The 27898-nt window shown below is 34.4% G+C and overlaps 2 protein-coding genes across 6 annotated transcripts in view; one reads left to right on the plus strand and one right to left on the minus strand.

The window, feature by feature from the left end:
- The window catches only part of LOC129246875 (uncharacterized), a 316754-nt gene that overhangs the window by 12239 nt on the left and 276617 nt on the right, over positions 1-27898 (minus strand). The window lies entirely within an intron of this gene.
- LOC129246873 (protein eyes shut) overlaps positions 377-27898 on the plus strand; it is a 306316-nt gene continuing 278794 nt past the window's right edge. For all 4 annotated transcript variants that reach the window (XM_054885574.1, XM_054885576.1, XM_054885575.1 and 1 more), the window contains exon 1: positions 377-976. The gene's annotated coding sequence lies outside the window, so the exon portion shown is untranslated. The remainder of the gene's footprint in view (positions 977-27898) is intronic.

Below are 27898 nucleotides of genomic sequence, written 5' to 3' on the forward strand. Positions count from 1 at the left end.
TCCAAATCGGGGGTGGTTGTTTGAATACGTGCGGCACCCTTGGCCGAGCAGTTGTCGACGAGCTACGGCTGCAAGCGGTCGTGTTGTAGTTGAGCAGCGCTCATCGCTTTTTAAATTCTACATTTTGAATAAAATTGGGCCGACTAACTTAAAAACTCGCTCTATACTATTAACTCAGTGACAATAGCTGGCTGGCACTTCTGGCCAAATTGGGCCTAAACGCTCGCTGCACCAACAGACGGCCAACAGTGGTAGTAGTGTCGTGTTGCATGAGTGACGTGCAGTCGTCTTAGTTGTCGTCACCATCACCATTGCCGTCATGGTCGTCGTTTTCGTTTGTGTTGTATGAAACGCAAAGATAAAACGAAAGCAGGATAATAAGGATAACAAGCAGACACATTGCGACAGGCAGTGCAAAGTTGTTAATATTGAATGAATCAATTATTTTAATGCTCAAGCCTTGCGCAAATAGTGATACGTTTCGTGTAAAATCGAATGAGTTCAAGGCAAAAATTTACTTATGCAAATAACGAGTGTAAAATTTTAAACAAACGACAACAAATTTTAAATAAAAGGAAAAACTGAGTGTCAATAGACTGCCAGCACGTGATTGTTGGTTTAGAAAAAAGTGATTTTTTTCTTCTGTGAAAATTATTTTCGATTTTTCTGCATTGCTTTGGCATAAAAAATTCAAAATATTATATATATAAAAAATTAACACACATACACACAAATCAGTTATGTGAAAATAAGTTTCGCAAAATACAAAATAAATTGAGAAAAAATAATCGAATTCGTGGTCGGCCAGAAAGTTAGTAAGTTTGTTTGTGCCCCTTTTATTTGTGGTTTCCCTAGCGATACAATTTGTGCATTGTGTTTGTTGTTAGCATGGCAACGTTTCTTTTCGACGACTCAATTGGCTACACGCAGCTTTTTTAGTAGAGGATAACGCAAGAGTATTGACCGAAACCGATTGGTATGTGGAAATGATTAAATGTTTGAATGATTTTAGTTTTGGTATTTTCTATGTCACTGTTACTATCTATAGCGCTATTTATTTACGATGTTTTGCGATATGACTTTTGAGGGCTCCAATAAATTTACATAGACTGATAATATTGTTAATTTTTTAAACTAATTTTGGTGTAATAGAAAAGTATTTACATATTTTAATATGGACATTTTTTTAGTCCAATTCTTAGCAGAGTAATGAAATATAATAAATTTAGTTTCTATTGTGGTATTTACTTACACTTTTCGTGTGTACTACGAAAAATTAAGCTCGATGGCTTGTGGATTTAAAGGGACACCTAAGTCGCCTTGAAGCAATGAAAAATGGGTTAGTTTTCTCCAAAAAAATGTCTTTAAATATTTTCGCTTATATTTCGTTCGATCAAAAATACGCAAATTACAAAGTTCAAGTGCTTAATCTAATAGCAAGAACAACAAATACATATTTCCACATTTAAATCAAATTATAAAAAAATAATAATTATTCAGAAATTTTGACTTATAATAACTCTTTTTATAAAAATGAATATTATGACAAATTGTTTGATTTTTTTTATACTAAAGCTTTGTTTTTTTAATTACGAATTGAAAAGCCACAAAACGCCACGTTATCCCACCGTCTGTGAGATCAATCAAATGTACTGGAGCCTTAACGAAAAATAATAATTTAAACAAAACATTTTATATCAAGTTTTACGGAAAAGAAAAAGGTAAAACTTTGCACTGGATTCAAATTATTAACCACTGCTGCGTACATATTTATTTTTTTAGAATCAAATATTCTGATGTTTAAAACAAATCAAACATATGGAGGCGCTTTCAAAAAATTTAAAAAGAATAACAGGTTTTTTTAAGATAATTAATTTGATTAGAACTGGTTGAGTGGAAGTTCATAGGATAGCTGAGTTTTAAGTCACTTTAACTTATCAGAAAACGTTGTTACTAGTTTTAGTCCATTCCAAGAATAACAAAAAAGTAAAAATTAATTTTGTAATTGTTTTTCAGCTTACAAATGTCACCTAAAAGCTATATGCATAACCCCTCACCATATTTAAATGGTTAGAAAAAGTTTCACCTAATAACGGTCACCCCTCGACAGGCAATGGCAAAGCTGCGAGTGTATTTCTGCAATAAAAAATCTAAAAATCTGCTGCTCAGAGGCGGCTTAAGATTGTATGACCCTTTTTTTGTGGCAAAAACCTACACAACAAAGAGGAGAAAGAATATATATTAAATTATATATATTTTGAGCAATTTTTAGCAAAATTTCATACTCTGTTGAGCTCCTTAGTGGCAAATATGATTAACGTATGACGCCAATCGCAAAATTTATAAATCTTCGTATAAGGTGATTAGTTTTGCGCCATTTTGTATATTCGTACTTTTGAAGTTATTGAACTAAAATGTTTAGAAACATTTTCGAGATCACAATTATTAAGTAGCATAACTACTTTTATTTTACCTAACTTGTAATTTTTAATTTTTTCTCAAGAAATTTTGGAGCAAAACGTTGTGCGATAAATAAATATAGAAGCAGAAAACTTAACCATTATTTTGAATTTGTGTGATAAAAAAATATTTCTGAGAAGTCTTTCCTAACAATACTTAACTATACCGACAGCTGAGCTACTTTGTCATTTGACGCTTTTTAATTTTTCGTGTTTGAAATTTTTTCTTATATAAGTATGATCGATATTTTGTGATTTTCATGAATTTTTATTTTTTTAAATATTTTTTATTCACTCAAATTTTACTGTACATTTCAGATTTACATTTTTTAATCATATTCGGGCGTTGTTCGTGAACTCAAATTTACTGTTTTTTTTTTAATTTAATTCAAAAACGACATTTAATTTTTCAAACTAGTTTCATGTTTACCAAATAAATGCTTCAGACAATTTGATTTTTTCATTATATATGATCGATATTTTATGATTTAAATTTCTTTTATTTTTTTATAAAAAAAAAATCATTTTTTTTAATTAAATTTCAGATTTGCATTTTTTAATAATATTAGGCCGTTGCTCGTGAAAAATAAAATTAATGTTCAGCAAACAACTTTTTTTTTAGATATTTTGATTTTGTTTACTTATGTATTAGTTTATGATCAATATGTATATATGATCAATACTTTGTGATAATTTCTTTTATAAAAAAACTTGTTTTTTTTAATCAAATTTGACTATTCATTTCAGATTTACATTTTTTAACCATATTTCGGCGTTGTTCGTGAATTCAAATTTTATGTTTTTAAAAATTTAATTCAAAAATAGCAATTAAATTATATTGCAAAAAGCAAAATCGTCGTATCAATAAAATATGACTGAAAAAATAAAGCAAAAAAAAATTTTTTTCAATTGTTTTTATTTTTTTGTTTGTTGATAACTAATCGATATGTGTGGTTTTCATATTTTAAAATTTGTATACTTTTGATAAAAAATAATAGTTATTCTTGGATTTATTTGAATCCACAAATAAAAAGAGAAGCAGTCTCCAGTTGTTCATTGTTGGATTTTCAAAATATTTTCCTTAAGGTGTACGAGTATAAGAGATTCCATGCCAAGAGGACTAAGTATTTTGGGCAATGATGTCAGTTATGCTAAAAATATGATTGGCTTCAGCTTGAGTATAGTGAGAGATAAACTGAAAAAAGGGTTTGCAGGTTTTAGTAATTTCAAGATTTATTCTTTATGGAAATTGTTATATATATTAACTCTTATAACTTTTTTCAGTTTTTTAGAAAAAATATAATTTTGTAACGCATTTTTTTGATCTACACTTTCATTAAGTTTGCTACTCGCACAAAAACAAACGGCGTGGTCAATTTGGAAAACCTAACGCTCAATTTATTTTTTTTTTTACTTTTTATAAATAACAGCTATATATTGTGGCTTTTGTAAATTAACTCTAAATAGAAAATGTGTTTAAAATTTGATTTCGCTAGTTCACAAAAAATATTGAGAAAGAAATTATTGAAAAAATAATGTTGTTTGGAAAAATAATAATAAAAAATATTATAAACTAAAAATTATCACTATCCTCTCGCAACAAAAAAAAATATTTCGGAAATTAAAAACAAACTATTATTTTTTGGAAATATTTTTTGAAAACAAAAAATTAAAAAAAAAAATTCGAGGTAATTACAAATCAAAAAATATCACTATCTTCTAGCAAACTCGTTTTAACCAAAACAAAAAATAATTAAAATTCAAAAGTTGGTGAATTTTTTTTTAAATAACTAATATTAAAATGAGCGAATTTCTGCTATGAAAAACCTCCTCATAAAAAAATCTGCCGTTCGGAGCCGGCTTGAAACTGTAGGTCCCTCCATTTGTGGAACAAGATCAAGACGCATACCACTAATAGGAGGAGAAGCTGGGCCAAACACCCAAAAAGGATGTAAAATAAGAAATCATTTGTGGAAAAAAAATTCTTAACCATATTTCACATGTAGTTTCGTAAGAAGCAGTTTATTTAGATATGGAAAAGTATAAATATTTTACTAAAAACTTCTGAAGACTTTACCTACGAGATTCTATTCGCCTTACCTTTCCAGATGAGAGATCAAAGTTTGTAGTGATAGTAGAATGTAATGGATGAGGATTGGTACAGTCAGGCAACTAATACTCAAATTATACATTTATGGATCAATTGCGTGGCGAAAATGGGAAACCTTAAAAACCGTAGGTCAGTAAGTGGAGCGGAAATTGAAGGTTTCCGATATCCATTTTATGATAGGAAGGTCGACATTTCTGAAATTGCTAGACTCAGGCAGTCAAAAAAAATATTCGTTTACGAAATGTTCTATGAAAGCAAAACCGCTATGGTATAAGCAGGGTAGAAATTGAGTCATACAAGCTTGGAAAAATATATAGTTTCCCGGTAAAAACGCCGTCCAATATTTCCAAATGTGAAAATGAACGGTCCATATAACTTCAAAGTGGTGTAGTGTGGAGTGGTACATCTTGACGTAGCAAGAAAAGCTGAAAGAATATTTCGAGAAAGAGATCAAACTTAGAGAGTGCATTTCATAACTACAACGCAGGGACTTAGTGACATTTTTAACAATTTATTTGTTGCATAAATAAATATTTACTATTTTTTTTTTTTGGGAAAACATATTTCCTTCTACTACAAAAACCATGTAAAGTCACATTTCAGATTCTGAGCATATTAAAAAAATATCAATAAATATTCATTAAAATTTCAAACCATGTAATTAAAATTTGTAGAAACATTAGCAGTGGAAATTTTTATAGGTCAGCAAATTTTGATACATAAAAGTTTAAATTTGACATTTCTCAAAAATTTGTTGAACTTTGTTTTTTTTTTTTTTTTTTGCTTTCCAATATGCAAGACGCATTTACTAAAGGTGTTGGCACTAGACCAACAACAATGTTTTGTACGTTTGGTTGTCTCGGCAAAGTATTGCAAAAGTAGAAAACAAAAAATTGATTCGCCTTGTTAAATTCTGTGCTGACAGCTATATACATGTACACGGCAAAATACCAAAAGCAAATCAGCTGATTTACCAACACCACCTTTAATAAATTCGCCTTGCCAATATGTAACGAATGCTTGATATTTTTTTATATGAAAAAAACTTCATAAGCATTTTAATAACTAAAGTTGTCTCTCTGAAGTGGTTAGCTCTGGCAATGAATGTTGGCGTACATAGAAAATTTCACATTGCCAAACTGAATTAAGGTTTCAGTAAAAATTAAAAAGAATAACTTCTTGAGATCTGCGTGGTACAAATAGCACTCGTTGTCGCTTGAGCCAACACAAGATAACATATCTGATATAGTCCGACTGCCACTTACCCGTTTAATAACAGTATTTAAAGAATTTATCGTTTGGTCTTTACCTTCTACGCCTCCACGGCAGTGGGTTGTGGTGATAGAAGATGATTATTGATGCTTAAAGCCTCTCGGATGACGAACTATTGAAAGAGTGAGTAAAATCCATGAGCTGTCAAATACATGTACTTTCTCCTCTACCAATAAAAGTTTATATTGGGTGCGTTTGTGTTTGTGTGAAAGGTAACTTGCAATATAAACTATCTACACATCAACTTTTCCTTCAATAAATACCCCAAAAAGTATTTTTTTAATATAATATTATACAAGAAAATTAAATTCATATCACTTCCCCTTATATTTTCATACGAATATACCAAAAATTTATACGTATACGAGAAACGCGAACAAATTGCAGCCAAACTGTCGATGCCGTTTGTAATAAGTTTCATTGAATACATTTTGCAATGCGCTCATTTTAATGCTATTTTGCTTGACTAACAACAAAATCCAGAAGTAAGTCAGCAATATCTCAGCTAGACACGTAAGCTTTCATTCGAAAGCGTAAAGCTTAACTTGGAAGTGCAATTCGCGTGAATGTTGCATACATTAGGGGGCGTGCTTTGAACCGTGTTTGAGTAAAAAAGCAAGAAAAAATATATATTATTTAAAATGAATAGTTGCGGAAGAAATCAGCAGCAAAAAATTGTGAATGAGAGCGCGATATGGCACGATATTATCTTTTCATGAAAAAATGCTGCCTAAATGTAATCGTTTGTTGTGAGGTGTGTGTAATTCTATGCTGTAAAGAAAAAAATAAAATCTGCACTTTCGGCAAGGAAATATTTATTTTGAGCATAGCATACGATGGTATATTTGGCTGCTCGTCTGTGAGTTAACGAGAGATGTTAGTTGAAAACATTTTACGACATACACACATATTTTAGAATTTTTTTAGAATGGTCAGCATGAAAGCAAATATTAACCGTAAGCTAAATAAAAATAAAAATTTGAATAAAAATAGAAATAGAAATAAAAATAAAATATGTTGAATATGCTGTGCAAGTACCATAAAATCCCATTAAGGCCACAATAAAAGGCCATTACTTGAATTCGTCTCTTCCCTTTTTATTTATACGATTTTATGTCCGTGTTTTGAATCACATTTATGTAGCCAAGTGCTTGCTTGGTTTTGCGATTTTTTTATATTTTTATTTGGTTTTTCACTCCATTTGATCTTTCACACAACATTCCAGTGGTGATTCGTGCATCCAAAGTGTCCAGCAACCCTTCGACTTGGAAGCCGAAAAACCACAACAGGGACATATTATGCGGATCCATACATGCATACATATTTCCGAAATTGCATACACGGCCCAAAAAAAAGTGTTTTTTTTTTTTTATTTACTTCAGTTCCAAGATATTCGTTGAAAAGTCTTCCACTCGATGGAGCCCATTTGAGCCTCTAGTACATAGAAGACACTTCCACTCACTGATTAAAGTAAGCGGCAAATGAAGCTTTTGCTGTTGCTTCTGTTGATATTGTTACAGTCTTTTTTCAAACATTTTTATATTTTGTCAATTTTTTTTCGCCAGAGGTTGCAAATAGTAGGTAGCAGAAGGTGTTTTCCTACGTGCATATTTTTCCTTTTCCCTTCTAACTTTTTTAAAGCATTTACACATGACTTTATATACACATACATATTGTATGTTTGTATGTGTTGCCTGTTAGGTGCTGTGTCCGGAATCCGGCATCCGTTAGCGCAGCCTTTTGAAACTTTGACTTCTTTATGACACCTTCCATGCATATGAGTGTCTATCTCTGAACACACATACAAGCACATGCATACAACGCTACATACTTGTACCATTAGGTATTCGCATTCACATATGTACGTACACGCCAGTGGAATGGTGGTATATTTGTTCAAGTACAAGGCTGCTGCAGCTACACACACACTCAAACACAAGTGATCGTACAAAAAATGTAGCATATATGTGGGGATATTTGTGAAAGGGTGTGTGTCGCATAACACATTCTCGCACATACCATATGCAGCCAGCTACTCACGGCAAAGAGCCTGTCAACATCCGGCTCACCTGTTTGCTCTCCACCTCTACAACTTCTTGTCGGTCTTCAATGCTAATGTCTGCTCACCTGCTGTTCTTCATCTCTGCTTGTCATGCCGCACACTTTCTATGTATTCCCTATACTCCATAGGCTGTCTGCTTGCTCCTACAGCACCTTGCACTGCATATTTGCCAGCTGTTCGCTTTTTTCCTTTTTTTCAGTCCTGTTTTTCTTCGTTTTCGCATCACCTTCGACTCGGCAATTTTACTGAATAACGTTTATTTTTTTTATTTTCATTTTAATTTTTTTTTTTCTTATCCGACACCTTTCCTGCAAACGGCTTTACTTTTCCGATTTTTTTTATGGTGAAATAAGGAATGCAGTTACCTTTTGCTTTTTATTTTGTGTAAGAAATATTTTCCTGAATTGAAGTTATTTGTCTGTGTGGCATGCAATTTGAATAGTTTTATTTTATTTTGCCATTTTAGGGAAATGTTAAATTGAGTTTTTTTCATATTAAACAAAGTATGATTTTAGTATGCACCACCTTTTTATTTCAACTTTCAATGGAGGAAACAGAAGAAAAGCTTGAAACGTGATAATATACATAAATGAAAGAAATGTCATAAAGACATTCATTTTGGTACCTTAACCATTCCTTCTAATGTCACACAAAAGAACTAACGCATAACTGGATCACCTGAGTTCACTTTTGATATTTAGTTTCTTCTTCATTCCTGAGAGCAGTGAAATCTGAAGCACTTTGTACTACACTTTGTAGAGCAAATAATCATTTGTAAAATTTCATGGATCACATTTTGTACAGCGCAGGTTGTAAGAAGAAAAGCAGTCAACAGCAGAGTAGAGCAAATTACATAGTCTTGTGAAGCTCTTACCCTATGAGACTTACCCCGATAGACTTCATTCGTTTGATGTTGGATAAGAGCAGAACTGCAGAACTAATACGCTCAGGCACCATTTCCTAAAAGAGTGTACAAGTACTGGCGTCAGCTGAGAAAAGTTATATCTTCAGACCTCATATCCCCGCAGTTGTTTTTGTTGTTCAAGTGACTGTGTTTCCTGAACCGAGATACATTAGCACCTATCACCATTTTAATACTTCAATTCTTTGTTATTTTGGTGAAGTCTCCGAGAGTGTTATTTCTTATAGAATTAGAACAGATCTGAAATCCAATTCTTGAAATTTCGTCAACGCTGTTGAGCGGCGATTTACCGAAACTCGTAATTTTGCTCTTGATAAGCCCGGACAACTGTAAATACAATGAACTGGAGTTTTCTTCTGCCCCATTTCTCTACAACTGCGGCTCGCCGCGTGCCTGGGTAGCCGCTGTAATTTTAAGATGTTGGGTCCATTTCACTCAAGCAGTTGTTTGGTCTTCCATACTTTATAGTCAGGCTATGTTTTCCTAGATTTAAAACTCTAGTTCCGCTTAATCCGCCTAAATAGAACTTCTACTAGTTCCATTTCGGACGAGCTTAGGGAGGATTCTAGCCTAATAAGCTCATCCGCCTTCTCGTTGCCTCTGGTGTTTCTGTAGCTTGGAAGCCATACTATAGTGATATCTAGCTATTGACTGAGCTCTTAGTTCTGCCTTTTCTAAGTTGGATCAAGAAACGAAAATAATTGGTTTCTTAGTGAAAGAGGACAAAAAGTAGAACAGCTTCCGCTATCAAATTAATTAAGTTAGCTCACTCGCGTCGTGGTAACTACGTCACTAGATAGTTAGAAAGATAGGCCAGAATTGCATAAATGGATTCAAGAAAACAGAAGAAGTACCTAACTCGATTCTGGATGGGTACTCCACAAAAAATCTAACATTGACAAATTGCAGTTTCGAAGAGGTTAACTGCCACTATTAAATTATCAGATTGCATGATTATTGCGCGAAATATTACTTTTAGGAGGACTCTTACGATACGAAACACCTTCTCTCTGAAACTAGAGTACTTACATGCAATTCTTCAATCAGATTATGGCTGTCTTCATGTTCCAAAACAAATTGACCTAGGCTGCATTGGATTCTCTACGAGCACGTATGAGTTTTTCGAGCCTCAATTATGGCATGTCTGCAGGTACAGATGCCTAGATAAAAATGTACCTCATCCGAATTAAATTTTATTCTTCAAAACGTACCGCTATTTTTAAAGTACTAGAGGACCTGTACGAAGATGAGATATTCTAGTCTACACATCTAACTACAATTTCTGAGTTAACTAAATCTAATAACAGAATAAACCGGAATTTTTGTACTGATTTCTTCTCAGGGTAATGCGAGTAATATTCTGACTCTTTAGAAGTCGGTTTTTAATCTTTTGAATGGGTTTTCAAGGGAAAAGCAAACAATTTGGATTTATTTTCTTTATTGATCACTACCCATTGCCACTTTTTATATAAAAATCATAATTCCTTCACAAATATAAAGTAAGACAAAATAATCGAAATCATTTAATCCTAATCTCGACAACTACTCCGGACTTTAAGTACTTTTGGGTTGGGGAATAAATTCGTAGCGTTTTACCGAAGTCTTTTATTTGAACAAAAAACATATTAGTATCAATAAGGTGATCAATTATATATTCGCCCTTGCTGTTTACAACCTCTTTGCAACTCTTGAACTCTTGACCAATTTGTTGATTCCGTTCCGCCAAGAATCGCCAGGTCTGGTGTCAAAGAAGTTGTTGAGCCAGTTTTTAAAGGTAGGGTAATGCCCTTCAAATGGTTTGACACGGAGTGGGAAAGATGGTAATCGGTTGGTGCAAGGTCCGGAGAATACAGCGGATGCTGAATCACCTCTCATTCATGCCCTTGGATTACGGCTTTGACGACTTGTGCACCATGGCGCCTGACGTTGTTGTGAAGAAGTATGGTTTGATCCCGATCGACGAGGGTCTTTTCAGTCAAACAACGTTATCCATATGAGGTAGCTGCATAATGTAGACCTCCTTGTTGACCTCGGCATTATTTTCGAGCAGTTCTCAGTGCATCATGCCCTCCCAGTTCCACCAAACACATATCATGATCTTCTTTGGATGAGGAATTCGAATTTAGAAGGTCTTCCGCTGCGGGACGTGTCATGGACGTCAAAGTCGCCATTTTTTATCTTTACAACCTTTGCCGAGCTGTACACTCTTCTAAGACATCTTCTCCATACACGTCGCAAATGTTCCGTGCTGCATTGGCAGCTTTTTGACCTCGATGAAAAGCAAAGAAGAGCAGCTGTCAAAAATGTTGATTGAAATATAAAACGCTATGAACTTATTCCCCAACACAACAGAGAATATAATAATCACCTTGCCTTTATTTTTAGAAAAGCTCTCTAATGGATCCCTGACGCTGAAGTTTTCTTCTGGTATCTGAACCCCAAGATTTTCCATCAGGAGTCGAAATGACGAATGCAACTTCGCCCAATAGTTAAGCAAAGCACTTTTTCGAAATTAATTGATTCTATCCCCAAAACTAAAATGTTAAATCTAATTAATGATCATATTTGCTAGCACCAACACGAATGGTTATACATTTTTATTTTCAAAATTTTATGGTTTTTGTTATAAAAAAACGAAAAAAAAATGTATGTAAATAAATAGTAAAAACTTTGCAATATTTTGCGCTGCTATTGTTGAGACCGCAGGTTTACAAGTGGATAAGATCGCAGAAATAAAATGCAATATAAAATATTTCCAGCGATGCCAATTAAATTCACGTAATATATTATTCTAGTTAAGGCTTGCCAAAAAAGCAAGAAAGTCTATGTAAACTGCGTGAAAAGAAATATGAAAATGAAAAGTTACTTAGTTGTTGGGAGCTCATGTGCAATTATTTACATTTCCATGTGATATAATAAGTATGCGTACAAACGCAATATGAAGAAAATGTATATTTTTATGAAGAATATTTGCCCCTTGTGTTTTTTCTTATTCTTTCTCTTTTGTGCTGTTTCGTTGCGTGCAATGCCGACGCATGTTTAAAAATTAAATTTTATTGTACCCCTGAAATATGGGACACAGCAAAAATCTACGCTTAAAGCGCGAAGTCAAAGCTAGTCTCTGTCTGCGAACATGTAAGTAAGCACCCACCTACCGACACACTTACACACGCACGCCCACATTCAGTGCCACAATGCCAGCAACAGCGTTGTAAAGAATGCGAAATGTTTACATTTGAATATCTTCGTGTTCTTGTTTAGCTTGTTTACAAACACAACTGCGTATTCGGTATTCGGTTATGGGTGTATGTATGTATGTGTGTGTGTGTTAACTTTTCAGTCACATTTATGGTCGGCTTGTAGGCGTTCAAGAGCCAGATGCTAACCAGTCACATGCTCGCTAGCGAATTTCAAAAGCACTGTTAATTTATACACGCACAAAAACATGCTCTACTTTTTTTTCGTCCTTATAGGCGCGCGCGCGCCCGCATGTGTGTATGTGTGTGTGTATTTACTTTTTGTTGACATTGTAGCCGGCTGGGTGTGAAGGACATAGCGCTCTTGCGATTAAAGCAGCAAGCAAACAAACCGAACTCAGAATATATGGATATGATATAATGTGATAGCCAGCGCCTGTATACGCCTAAATGTATGCAACGCATGAAACTTCATCAGTTTTTGCCAAAGTACCAAACACCGAAAGTACAAACAAAACTACAAACAAACAAACAAACATAAATTGTTGCATGTGCGACGCTTTAGAGTCTTATACCCAAACAAAATCACTTCTACATACATACATACACACCACTACACATCCATACATATATATAGCCAGTCAGTAACAACTTGTAAGTTTCATTGAAATGTCAACAGACTCATACATACTTGCGCACGCACAAACATACTAAGTGCGAGTGCAAACTTACAAGTAAGCATATGCGCATAACAGCGCATACCAGCGCATTATTTAAACATATATGAGCACATTTGGTTGTACACGCTCGCGCTTTAACTCAAACACAAAGTTTTTGTATGTAAGACGGAGTATGTGTTCGCTTAAGTATGTATGAATGCATATGTTTGTGTGCTCATGACCACTTTGAAGTTGTCGCGTATGCCGCTTGCCACTCTTTGCCTTAAGTATTACCCCAGCTGCTGGTTGTTGCTTCTGGTCGCTACTGACTGTTGTGGTTATTACCACGGCTCTGGCTGTGGTTGTGGCAGTGTCCGTGGCTGCCTTTTCGAGCAGTCGGTCTCAATCTGAAATGTTGATGACAAAAGTTTGACGATACCGGCGAGTATGTTTGCCCATCATAGTCTTGCCTTGGCTTAACTTGCTCGTCGGCGCACTCAAAGCGACGCTCGCTTAACGAATTGGCACTTTGACCGAGCGCTGCGAAATAAAACTGTAAGCTTCCCTACTTTTGAGGCAGCATCAAAGTGAGCACCACAAATACCTTAAACCTTGACCTGAACTCCTTTCAAGAATGTAGGCTACTGCTAATAAATTGGTTTAATCTTAAAGGAGGACCTCAGATTGGAGATTAACATAGCACGGATGAACAATACCAACAGTTGGCGGAACCGGGGAAGATGCCAGAAATAGGTTGAGTAAAGTCAGAGCAACCACGCATTTTCAATGTACGTGTAAAATCCATTTTAATATATGGCAGTGAAAATTGGCTTATATCAAATAAGATTAGTCACAATCCGCAAGTATTTACCGACAAATTCCCAAAAAACATTTGCAGAATATTCTGGCCGAACACAATAAGAAATACAGAACTCTGCAACTTACCCAACGAGGAGCCCATAATTAAGCAAGTCAAGAAAAGAAAATGGAGGTGGATAGAATGGAATCTAGAAAAAAGCAGAAAGCAAAAAACACTTGGAGAAGATCAACACTCCTCAAACATTCAGCTGCCAAACGTTCAACACTGCAAAAATAACTAACCGAAATCTGGTTAAATAGATAAGCCTTAAAGAGGACATATGCTCACAAGGGAAGTGAAACAAGAATTTTAAAAAATCGTATTGTCCCAACTGCATTGTGTTTTAACTCCTTTCTTAGTCGGATAAAAGAAGTTCGCATTCGCTGAAGTAATACCCAAAAGTATCACCAGTATAAGTCCAAGGACTATTATAGCCTAATTTAAATGAGATTCGGCACGATGTAACACCGCCATGAAAAATCTTCATCACTCCTTCCTTCGTAGTAAGTTTTAAAATATTCTTATGTTCTTGTTAGAAAAGTTGGTAATCAAAATGATATCGCCACTGCTCTCTTTTCACCAAAGTTTAGAAGACTGGAGGCTCAAAGTATATTAAATCTTGTATATGAGGTGCAGCTAATAATAATGGGTGGGCCATGTAAAGTTTGCTTTTTGAATCGACTATAAAAAAAAAGTAATCACTATTTTGGTTTGCATAGCATTTGTCTTTAACGGCTCTCCACAAAAAATAGTCCAACGGGCTAAATCACAACTCCGAGGCGACCAATTGATATCGGAATTTCGGCTGATTATTCGGTTGAAACCAAATGTCGTCCATGTCATCCTCTTCAATTTTTGGAAACAACTCGTTGAGCATGTCACAGTAACGCTCGCCATTTACTGTAACCGCGGCTCCTCGCTCATTTTCGAAAAAAAAATGGCCCGATGATGCCGCCAGACCAAAAACCGCACCAAACAGTGACTCGTTGAGGATGCATTTGCTTCTCTACAGTAACGTGTAGATTTTCTGAGCCACAAATCCGACAATTTTGCTTATTGATGTAGCCACCGATGTGAAAATCAGAAAAGCAGAAGAAGACTCACCTCTTTGGAAATAGGTTTTCAATATTTCGCAATCTTGTTCAAGCGTATAGCGTCCCATTTCGTAAATGTCAAACCTTTAAGTAAATTATGAACACATTTGACATGTTATTTGTGTTACCATTCTCAAAAAAATAGGTGGTTAAAAAAGCACACGCTATATGGCCCACCCTGTATTAGTACTATATTATTTGCTTTTGTATCATATCTTCTATTATTTAAACCAGTGTAGGAGGTGTAAGGATCACTTCCTACTATGGTGCCAATCCCAGTTCGCTCTCAGTACCTACTCGGTCAGGTAAAATATTATCAAGTAAGAAATAATTTGTGAATTTATTATTATTAGTTGCTATCGCACCGGCTTTGGGAGTAGAGTGCCGAAACTTATGTTTGCCAATGTTGACTACTTTGACTCATTTTAATTTGAGTCCATTACGGAAATTCGTCAATTTCTAAAAATTTCTAATTAAAGCTACGTTGGTAAGATCCTTTAGAAAGTCCCAGCGGCACGATTCTTGTGAATTCCAGTCTAGCGCCCTTCTTGTTCTACTTCTGATGTTGTTTTTCAATGCATATTAGTTTTTGCCTGCTTCGTTTGAAATCCAGTTGTCGGGCCATCTGGTACGGAGGATGGTTCTAAGACATGTGTGAAGTTATACGATACGTAATAATCAAGTTCCAGTGTGATAGTCACGATTAGTCTCATAGACATTTTTTTTAGAATGAGAAGAATGAAACGCCATAGTCTTTTGAGTGAATGCTGTTACACTGAATATGACTAAATCGTGAGCTGAGTTAGACCGTATAATGTAAACATGGATTCATGTTAATTTTTCAATTTTACCAGAACGGGAACGAACCGATATTCTGTTTGCCTCTGTAGAGCGTATGCCGCTTTCTCTTTCCCAGTTTCAATTGATTCAAGTCATTTTTCCTTTGATGCAGACTTCGGCTTAGAAAAATATAAAGATGGGATGTCTAGAAATTCGGCGAATACGTCGAGTGATCCAATGCGGGATGCGGTACTGGACTATAAAGCTTTTGATGATAACGAACTTATACTTGTACTTGGTGTATTGTCTTACTTTATCATACATTTTTGTAGTGAAGCAAAGTACATAAAAGCTGTATGCGAATGATGGTACTCTTTGCCAGAAGTAAGAGCCACTGCAGCTAGTCGTGGTATTTTTGTCATGAAAAAGCCTTCATAGACTTGCCCGAGAGTGAAACTGCGTATTTAAAGCTTTGTGCTTTAGACTAAACTCAAAACTTATCGACTGGGCTTAAACTAGGCAAGTTCCCGAATCACGTCAGGAATATTAGAAAAACCCACGTCAGGATTAAAGAATACTCCTAAGTGATTAGGGGCACCATTTTGTATGAGCTTAGTTCTTTGAGAGTTGATCCATACAGTTTAGATGTGGAACCGATATAGATTGCACAGATGATTTTTGGACCTTTGTGCCGTGGCGAATATCACAGATGAACAATGCGCTCTTCTGGCTAAGTTTTGGCATACGAATATATACAAGGGCTCCAGTTGTGAAATTTTTCAACATGATACCTGTCGGTGTTAGCAGAGAAACAGGGAGGAGATCTTGGGATAGAAAGCCCAGGTTGAGAAGGACTTTGCTTCAGTTGGTGTGTCCAATAGCATGAGAAAGAAATAAATTAAGCGGTTCGGAAGAAGAAAATTAGTTCACTACAGCAACGCAGTAGTCCGGGTGTATTATTCCCTTAAAAAGATAGGGTAAGCCAGGTCCTTCACAGTAAATAATCAGGGTTTCTCAATATAGAAGGATTGGATATTGGAGCAGTATTAAGTCACTCCCTCCTTTCAACAAAGATTATTTTTTCACTCCGTTATGACTCGGTCCCCCTAAGCAGGCAATGGCAAACCTCCGAGTATATTTCAGCCATGAAAAAACTCCTCATAAAAAATCCTCTGGCGATAGGAGTCGGCTTAAAACTGTAGGTCCGTCCATTTGCGGGAAAACATTCAGTCGCACCCCACAAATAGAAGGAGAAGCTCGGCCAAACCTCTAACATAAGTGGATACGCCAACTATTTGTTTTATTATTTTAACGACTTCAAAGTATTTGTGGTCAAAGACTTCTTGGTTTTTGATACAAGGGCTCATAAAAATATTTTTCAACAGTCTTATCTTTTTCCAAAAAATTGGATCGTATGCGACTAGTCTAACCTTTTGAGCAGCCCTCCAAAGAATAGACTTCATAAAAAAGTAAAATTTCATAGGAAACTTTTACCATGCGAAATGCATTGAATAGGTACTGTAGACTTTTTAGACTTTAGGAATTGGAAAAATTACGCTCACATGGCTTTGCCGCAAACTTCAACAGAAATATATAAATATTTGCAGGCGATTCAAGCCTCCGCTTTGTTCTTCTCTCTTTCTTTTAACTTTATCTTTCTAAAGTTGAATTTTTTAAGATACTTGTCTGCCTTTAAAAAAACGTCAGGGGAGCAGTTTCAAGTAAATAAATTTTAGGTAAATTCACTTAAAACTCAGCTCTTTTGAATCTGAAAAAACGCTTTTCACTTCCATGCTGATAATCTTCCAAATTTTGTAGGCTGGGCACACATTTGAAAATGCATCAAATTCCCGGCCATCTTTAACTTATGTAAGTACATATGCGTGAATGCTTGTGTGTGTGTGTGTATGTGCAAATAGTATATGTCCGCATACTTACTACAGCAAGCGCATCCATAGCCAGGGCTAAACTTTTTAATGGACCCAACATGGTTGCCACCTCCACCACTTTCGTAACTCATTCTGCCTCTTGCTATCTATCCCACCCGCACGCCACTCACCCGCTTTAACAGTTTTATGTGCGCTATCTGTGTAACATAATTGCATATGTTGTTTTGGGTTTTTTTTTCACTTTACTTTTGCTTGCCTTTCTTTGCTTGGCTGCCCGCTTTGTGGGTCTTCTTCCGCCTCTGCTGGCATTGCGCTCTGCTCGCTTGTACAGTTGCTGGTGAGACTACGTACATACGTAAGGGTGTATTTGTGTATGTACTTTTTTCGTTCGGTTGGGTTTTTAATTAAATTATGAATTATGCACAGTTAGTTAAGCAGATTTTTGTGAACAACATTTTTTATGTATTCCATGTTATTTTTTTTTTTGTTTCTTGCTCGTTCTCTACAGTCTGAGCACTGTCATAAAACAAGTAACAAACTCATAGTACAAAAAACATATTTCGACGATAAAACTTTAAGTTTTGAAACTTTGTTTATTAAAGTTTTCAAGCACCAAATTGCTTTTTCGGAAGTTTGTGGTCAGACATAGTTAGTCTTGTTATCCGTATGCGTATAGCCATAATTTGTACTTTTTTCAATTATTTGCCTAAAAGGAATTATTTCTGAAATTTAAAATGTATGACTTAAATGACTGAATTCGATTTTTCATTAAAAAAAAACAATATTATAAAAAACTGTTATAGAAGCAGTGCGCAGAATATCAAAGAACCGTCCACGGCTACTCTTGCAGGCGTTAGCACGGCTGCAAAATTGGGATATCTAAAAGAAATTGGGTGCTGATATGCACCTCTTAACACAAAATAAAATGACATTGAATAGCTGGCAATAACCGCGTCCAACTTCCACATAACGGTAATTTCCAAAAATGCAAAAACTGGTATTTCAGCAGTCAGTCGAGCTAAGTTGTTAATTTTTTTTATACATAAAAGATGATATTGGGGAGAAAATCAAAGAAGGAAATATGTATTCAAAACCGTTTGACAAATTGTCATGACCGAACTACTTTCCAGAGCTGTAATATTTATGTATATTTATGAACCTTCTTCTTCAAACCCTGTACACACGTCTGTCTTTATTCTTAGACCACCTTGAGCATGATATTCATAACATTCATATTATATAAAATTGCATGAAGCCCACCTTCACCTCTCACAAGACTTTCATTTTTCTTTTGTCCGTTCAGGGTCCTATTCTAGTAAAAAATTGGTACAAAACGTATTTTGGAACACATATTTCTTTTAGCAAAATATATGTCGGTATTTAAAATGGGCGAAATCGTTTGAAAACCATGCCCATCATCATTTTTAAATTCAAAAAGGAGATATGAGCGATTCCATGCCAAGTGGTTAGAGTATCTTGGATTTACCGCCATTTCTTCGAAAAATCTGAGGTGGGTGTTTTTCATAACGTACCACAAAGTTTTTATTTTTCTCAATGTTTAGAATAATATAATTTGTTCGCAAATATTTTTTTATAATATATTTTATTTTAATATTGTTAAAAAGAACCGAAGGAATACACTGCAAAAATCTATACCATAATTTCCAGCACCGATAAATCTGAATATTATTAAAATTTTTTTCGAAATTGTTCCAGTTTATTTCTATATAAGATAGTGGCACTAGAGTAGAAGTAATACTTACATGCATTTTTTTCCAATTTTGTATTTTAAATATCAAAATTTCAATTAGAAAATAAACAAATACACAAAGCAACAACAAAGAAGAAGCATCAGCTTAGGCATTCAAAATGCCGCATCGCAGCTGTTCTAGCAAAAGCACCTTGTGACGTAGCTGCTCTAGCAATAGCACCTTGTATGAAATTAGCTTGCCTACAAAGAAGAAGAATTGACGCATTACCCAAAATACTTGGATCACTTCACATGGAATCACTCATATTTCATTCAATATTGAAGGCAATATATGTAACCACGAAAAGGGTTACAAGTTTATATAAAGTCATACCACCCACTTTCAGGTACATGCCTTCAATTCAAAACCTATCACCGCAAATTTTATAAGCAAATTGGCTTTAGATTTAATTTTATTTAAAAAATTAACGAAAAAAGGCAGGAGCCTTGCCCCATATGAAGGAAGTTTTGATGACTATTTGCTTTGCTAGAGATGTTTCCATATATTAGCGGTAATTGTGGATCTCCAATTTCGGGATATTTTTTAAGTATTCCCGGAATTTTGATTTGGTTAACCACGAAATGTGTGAATTTTAAATACAATGCAAGTTCCATATGGCTTCTTCTTATAAGGTAGAATCATTTCAATGTGACATCTTAAGATACGAGTATTAACTTGGCTAAAAACGCCAATAACAGGTGGCACAAAATTAATCACCCTATCGGAAGATTCATAATTTTTGCAAATGATGTCGTACGTCGACATCGTAAACTTGATCATAAAAAATTTAAAAAAAAAATTATTCCTGGCTACTGAGTGCGGAGCATATATACCTTAAGTTTTCTAGCTCTTCAGCGGATACTCTAAGCTTCTACTTGAGTCACTACAGAGAACCCCCAGCATTACAGAATATACGGAAGAGAAATATTCAATACAAGGCACAGATTCCATTCTGTTCGCACGGATTTGACGCTATAGCACACACCAAGGAGTTTCCATCTTCTGACTCCAAAAAAAGTTCCATTGCAAAGCGTAGGTGAAAGTGTGAAAGTGAAAGGAAATACGTACTTTCAAGTTCATTCGGCAAGAGCGTCCTAGCCTATTATTTTGCTATCTGCACACCAAGTGTTACCCTCTACGGTTTTGAAGTTGTTTGTGACAAAGTGAAGCACCTGATAATATGTAAGTCTTATTTTTTGTTAATAATCTTGATAGTGGGCGTTTTCTCAACTAATTTCTAAATTTTGAGACTTCTTTAAGGAGGCGGTAAGCGCATTTTCGCTCTGTCAAGCGCTTACTAAATGCTCGATATGTATTTAAGGAACAGTTGAAATTCCCTTTTAAATTTTGTAGCTAGGTTTGTTTTGTTTTTGTGTTTTGAGATAGCCAATTTGAGTTTAAATATTTTTAAGTAAATTACTCGTGCGTTGCCGTTATTTTATAGTTGTCAAATTTTTGTTTGGCATATTGCTGAGAATAAAGTCAACCTCTTTGAAGTAAGGAGAAATATATCGTATCGGTTAGTAAAGCACAGTCTATTGGCAAGATCAGACAATTTTAAATTGTAAATTAAGTAAAATAATTTTGTGCGCGTGGGTTGCTACTTAATTAGGTTTTGAGGCAGACAAGAAAAATTAATGTTTATTAATGAAAATTACTTTATTGATTTTCAAGTATTATATTATCCATGAGCAGGAATTTTTAGGGACTTCAAACTTGAGAAAGTTTGCAATTTTATGTTATTTGGTTTCTGTTGTAGTATGAACCATATTTTGATTAAATAATTAAATAAAAAAAAGTAGTAAAGACTTGGGATACATAACTCGCTACTGTTTGCTAATATTTTGACTGCACTGTAACTTTGCGAGTATTTAAACCAATTTCCGATGCCGTATCTAATGGATACAATGCTCTTTGACTAGCACAAATGTTATTTATCCAAAATTGACTGAAACTATTGACGCGTTGATATCACCAAAGATAAGATTTCTAAAATTGAATCCGACCCAACATTCACCAACCACATCATTACTGCAGACGAGGCGTAGGCTTATGAGTATGACATGAAATCCAGACATTAGGCTAGTGAGTGGAGAGGTCCGAATGAACCAACACTAAAAACACTACATCGCTTTCAATCCAACAGCCATCGAATTCACCTATCCAATCGCGTCAATAAATCACTACGAGGAACATATTTTAACAGACGGAAAGAAGTAATAGAAAAATTAAAGACGCCTTTGCTGGCTATCACTTTTGAAGAATGAAATTATGTGCTATTCTGAACCGGGAACTTTTTGACCAAAGTGGTTTTGATTTATATATTTACAGGGTGGCGCAAAACTAATCATTTTTTTGATTGTGAATAACACTTTCACTTCAAAATAATTTATTTTTACTGATGAAAATCTTTATGTTAACCTCCGTTCTCCATTGCTTGGCTATTTGTATAATGCAGCTGTGAACTAAATGTCAAATGTAAGGACACCATTTGCAAAAACTATGAATCTCCCAATATGTTGACTCATTTTGCACCACCTTGTCTATTACATATATATTATAAATCACATATTTTAGGACATACTGGCAAAAAATTTCGGAAAAATATTTGTATCTAAAAGAGATTTTCGGAGGTGCTTTCAATTCGGCCCTCCTCAAATATTAATATTTTTCCGAAATGGTAGTGATTACTTTTTGTATGCACCCCTATGTACATACATATATACATATTATACGTATGGCATAATTAGAAGTGAAAAAAATTCGCAGTCACAGTAAAAATAAATTCGAGTTGAAAGGGTTAAACATACAGTCTTGTCTTAGATTCGTATATCACCATAATAGGCCATAGCATAGCACCACAAACACCAAAATTATGGTCCTAGATTTTTCAATTTTAAGGGTTTTACAAAAGTGATCGCCTAGATGTCAGCAGTATATAATTCCTATACAACACTTTTTTTCGTCATCTTTGACATTTTTCATATGGCAAAATTCGTCATTTTTTTATAAAAATAATCCTCCGAATGAGTCGACAATTCAAAGGTTGATGAAAAAAGAATCAAGAAACTGGTCCTGTTGAGGATAGAAAAAGGATTAGGAAACCAAAACCTGGACGTTGTATTGAGAATATTGCTGCGCAAAGTGTTGGTGAACCACCTTTAGCATCGATATCTCAACTACTTCGACGTTCAGAGTTGTTGTGGCTTTCATGAGTCGACTGTTTGACGGATTTTACCAGTAGTCGAACTCATGGCAAAAACTTAAGGGGTTATATACAGTTAGAATATAAAAAAATCATTTTTTCTTAATGTACATATATTTAAGAATACACACAGAAAATTTAACATCGTTCCGGTGAATAGTTTTGAAGTTTCACCCAAATTTGAAAAGGCGTGACTTTCAAATTTAAACGCGTTTTTCTCAAAATAATGTTTTCAAAGTCGGTGACCAACATTACTCGAAAACGGTTCAACCGATTAGTCTCAAATTTTAACTCGAGCTTTTTAAATATATTTTTTTAGTAATTGATCGAAGATTTTTTCTCACCGATAATTTTTTTTTATAAACAATTTTAAGACGAAATTTTGGTCAAAAATCGATTTTTTTTTTAGAAACCGCCATTTTGTCAAAAAAATGTATTTTGCTTAGTCCTTATATTGATTGCTAGACTTAACATTACTTTAAAGAAATCTGTTTGGTTTTTTAATTTCAGAGGATCCAGTTGAAAGATATAGTTTGAGAGGAGCTCCCGGAGATCAGCTATAGTTCCTTTCCGAATAAATATTTTTGCTAGTACTAAGCCTTAAAATACAGTTAAAAGATAACATAATGTGCGTACAAATTTTTAGATCAATAAATTTAAAAGCTTTCGCAGAAAAAATTCTGGAAAATTCGCCTCGGCCTTCTAACCGGATATAACCCCTTAAATGATGTGATTTTTCACATATAATTGTTAAAAGCCATATTTTGAATAGAAATAGTGAGTAGTAGGAGTATACATTTCCACATGATTTAATTTAAAACAACTTCTAGACGCGTCTTTTGAACGACTATTTACATAACTACTCCCTTTATTGAAAGTAACCTAGCTCAAATGAGTTACTTGGTGCATTGAAAACGAAATGGAAACCGATAAAATCAATCGTTTCTTCAAGCTTGTCCTACAGAAGATTTGCAGAAGCGTAATAATAACACCTGGCCACTCTTAGAGGAAAACTACAAAAGCACTCCTAAGACTTTTATTAAAAAAGCAACCAACGTTTTTCCAGAAAGTTGGTGGATTCAATGCTTTGGACAATTCTTTGTATGATTTTACTGTTTACAACTTTGCTAAATATCGCACGTGGTTGAAATTGTTCGAAAAAAAAATTGTCACTCGTAAATTGAAGACAAAATTCACTTTTGCCTTAGTAAAGCCGGTTTTTCAATGCTAATTTAATTGTGGTGAATTTTTTAAACTGAATTAAAGTATGCAGAAACTTAGTTAAACTGCAAAATACAGATAAATTAACACTGGAAACTGGCCCTTTGAATTTAAGTCATAACAAGTTTTTCATATTTCACTGAATAATTTACTTTAATGCAGCCACTTATTGCACAAATAAGCATAGACATATTTCTCTATTTTCTAGTTTTCATGCTTATACATTTTTTCATGACACTACTTCTTACTATTTATTTATAAAACCTACAAATGACATTACTAACCTAAATATTATTCAAACTCATTGCTGTACTCAAAAGCAACAACAACAACACAAACGAAATGTATTAGATTATTACCCGTCCTCTTGAAGCACAGACATAAATACATTCATAAGTATGGTACTTAAGTTCACTAATACACATAAATATTTTATGAGAAGCAACCAGCAGCAAGAACTACCCATCAGCATGACCCTCATACACCTCACCACATACACACGGCATTCGCATTATGCCATTCGTTTGGACTTATTTGCACTGTAGCATTCGCTTTTACTTTTGCTTTTGCTACTATCCACACTTTGTCAATTTATTTCTTTGGATTTTTTTTCTTGCCATAAGTCGTGAATATTTCATCGATGGAAAAATGAGGACAAAATGAAATTGTCTGCTATGAAAGCTTATTGGACGGAAGAGTATCGAATTTCCACTACTGCTTTGCGTTAGTATTGAAAGGCATAAACTACGAATATGTTTGCTTGTATGAGTGTAAACGAATACTCGTAAATACGGGCAATAGCAAATGCATGTGTGTGTATGTATTTATACCCTGCAGAGAATACTAGAGCAAGTGAATTAAATAGCTGGTTCACGAGTAGCCCATGAGGATTGTTGCTACTTAAGTATTGAGATTGGCAAGTAAGAAAATTTTGTAACGCGTTTTATTATTATATCATTGAACCATCTCCATTTCTTAAAGGCTACCAATAAGTTTTATTTGTTTTATTGCATTCCAAAGCATTGCTTTCATGAAGATCAATACACTTTTGCATGTGTTTAAACCAATTCCTGCAAGTTACAATTGAGGTTACAAATAATGCAACCACTTCTTCAAGACTCCCATTTTATTTTTGACCTGCGGGAATAAGAAGAAATCATTGGATACAAAATAAAAAAGAAAGATGACTTACTTATTTTAGACGTTTTGTGAAAGCTTGTATTGTCAAGATAGAGAATGGATGGTCCCCTCCGATTGGTTTCCCTCATTTTACTGAGCATTTCTAGCAAACATATTTTGATGTGCCACTCAAAATTTGCTACTCTACGTTGCTTAGTGTTGATGTGTCCAATTATTCTGAAAATACAGACAAAGGGCTTTGTACGCAAATAATTCTTATTGGATTTGGGTCAGCTTGAAATAGCAATGCAATTGATTGTAGTTTAGTTTCGGGATCGTGTACGTGTACGTAGGTGGTTTACTGCCCGTCGACTTTTAGTGCACTGCGATTGAAATTTCTCAACATTTCTTGACTCCAATCCACACGAGGCTTTTTTAAAGCTTGTGAAATTATGCGGTATCCAACTTGAAAAAATCTTTCTGATGGCCAAATGTTGTGCAAGATTTATAACTATTGATGCTCAAGCAGGCTTCAATCTCATGAGGAATTTGTAGTATTCGTTCACGCACAGAACCGATTTTTTCTATCACAGCTGATTTTGCAAGACCTTCATGAAAATCGTGCTTTAGCGAAGTGATGATTGAATTCGGAGAAGCCGCGAAACTCGATAACTCAAGAAGATTTTTCAGAAGCAGAAGTCGAAGCGATTTGATCGACTCATTGTTTTTGGTTTGAGCTTTGAAGAAATTCAAAGAAAATCAAGATTGACAAAAATGATTGCTTTAAGTGCTGTAAACAACACAAATCGCTCGGAAATAACAAAACATTCTAAGTACGATTACCAAGAAAAATATCAAACTTTGCAACGACACTACCCGATTTAACTTAATCGCACTGGTTTTGCCATGTCTTAAAACTTAATTAGTAACCCTCGTACTCCGCTAGCTGCGAACCACTACGAGCGCAGCGAAATCTGCCTTCAGAATTTATTACTGCGCTTCTCACTCATCATAACTGAGGCTTCGTGAAAAATTTACAGCTTGAAATGCAATAAGTTTCTATTTTTGGTGGAGTAAGAAGCAGATGTGGGTTTCTTCAAATTTCATAAGCAATAAACTGTAACGCATTTGCATTTTAATAGAATAATTAATTATGGCAGAATTATTAAACTCTAACCGCAATCGTTTAAGAAAAACGGGAAACAAAAGTAGAGACTGACATTTTTTTCACGAAATTTGTTTTTATATGGATCAAGGACGTAACACCGTTAGCGGGAAAAATTATTACAAATCAATGAAAATTTTAGCCACTTTAAGCTTGCCCTTTAACGGGCTATAAATATACTTGTCCAATTTTTTTAATTCGGATTAAAAATTTTGAAGAAAATTTTTCGAATTTTTATACATTTTTAATCCACTTGAGACTTGGATTAATATTAAAAAAAAATAACTGAAACTATATAGGACCTCAAATACTTTTCGCGAGCTGCATTTAACCTAACCTTTAGACTATTGCGACAGACACAGCTTCCAAAACTAGCATAAACTTCAATTCCTCATAGATATAAATCACCAAATCCAATATTGGTTCGGCATTATCGTGAAAGGCATGCAAATCGCAATAGTTTCCATCAATCCCAATTCGCACTAATTCCATACTATCACAACTGGCGTGCAGAGAGACAGTTGATACCTTCTGGTACGTATTAAATTCATCAGCCGCTTATAAGACACAGAGATAGAATGCATATTAGTCTTGATTCTAAATCGAACCGAAGTGATCCAGTTCATTAGTAGTAATTCTCTCTACAGGGTATAACTGACAAAATTGTATGCTTGCTTATGTGCTACCGTTAAGCATGAAATAGTACGATAAGGAAGTGTTGAAGAGGAATATGAAATGGGCACTAAAATCGCATTTTTAAGCATATTTTCCGAGTACGACGAGTATTTCTTCAAAATATCAGCAACAAAAGCACATTTAATGAAATTTGCTGCTTGAGTTCGTTTTTATGTTTAGTGCAAATGAAATTGAATGTGATGGTGGACGGTCGTTCAATAAACGAAATATATGATTTTTATTCTCAGGGTCACAAATAATCAATTTACATGATTCATTATCGATTAATGGCTTAATCTTGGATCATGAGAAGATTACTTATTGCACGCAGGCACTGAAAGCTTTAATGACGAAATACAAAGTACAAAATGGAACAGTTTTTATAGGAGTAATGTGGATTTGAATGCTTGGCATAAAGTTTTAAAATTTAATTGAGGAAACTACAATGTGAGCAACCTCGGTATGGATTCTAAACCCTAAACATGAAACACCAATTTGTAGAAAAAAATTTTTCTTATAGCAATCGGCAGGCAATGACATTAAAAAGTTCCTCATAAAAATCCATCTCCTGTTCGGAGGTGGCTTAAAACAGTAGATCCCCCATTTGCGGAAAAATAAAAATATGCACATCACAAATAGGAAGAGGATTTGGGCCAAACACTCAACGAAGGGTGTAAGTGATCAAATAACGGTTTCAAATAATTAAATTAGCTTGCAAAAGAAAAGACCATATGAAATCTGAAAACCTACCTAACTTTTTTTATCATGTCGGAATATCCCCAAATAACAATTTTTTATTAAAGAAAAAAGAAAATTCAAAAAAATTACTAATACCTGGAACATTTTTTAATCGATCAAAGCAAGTGGTATATTAATTAGAGGTAAATAAAATTTACTGTCTTTCACTGAAATATAATATTCCATTCAAAGTAAAAATTTTCAAGATACATAAAAAGTTTTAAGAAAAAAATTTTCTTTTCTTTAAAATATATGAACATTTTCCATTTATATTATGAAAAATACCATAAGAAAACGATTTCCAAAATTTCTTTTAAAAACCCATTTCGTGAATTCTTTATGTATAAAAGGTAGAAATGGGTATTGCAACTTGGTAGTAGTACTGATACCAAAATTGGGGTTTCAAAAACACCCTATGAAGTGTAACACTTCAGCAAAAGTTAGAATAAATTTAGCTGGACCAGCTCTCAAAACGATATAAATCTTAATTTAAAAAGGCAAATGTTTCAAGCCATATGTCATACCAATCAAAGTTATGTCTCTCAAGTATGGGATTAGACTCTATTTGAAGACGAAGACAAGCTCCAACTTTACTTTGTTAAAAAAATCGAGAGACTTCCGAAATGCTCGTCTATTTATGCCAAACATTTTCTCCGATAGTCAAGCCGCAATCAAGGCTTTAACGACGCCATGGTGCAGAACCAAACTAGTAAACTCCTGT

This window comes from Anastrepha obliqua, chromosome 5, assembly GCF_027943255.1.
Source record: "Anastrepha obliqua isolate idAnaObli1 chromosome 5, idAnaObli1_1.0, whole genome shotgun sequence".
Classification (NCBI taxonomy): Eukaryota; Metazoa; Arthropoda; class Insecta; order Diptera; family Tephritidae; genus Anastrepha; species Anastrepha obliqua.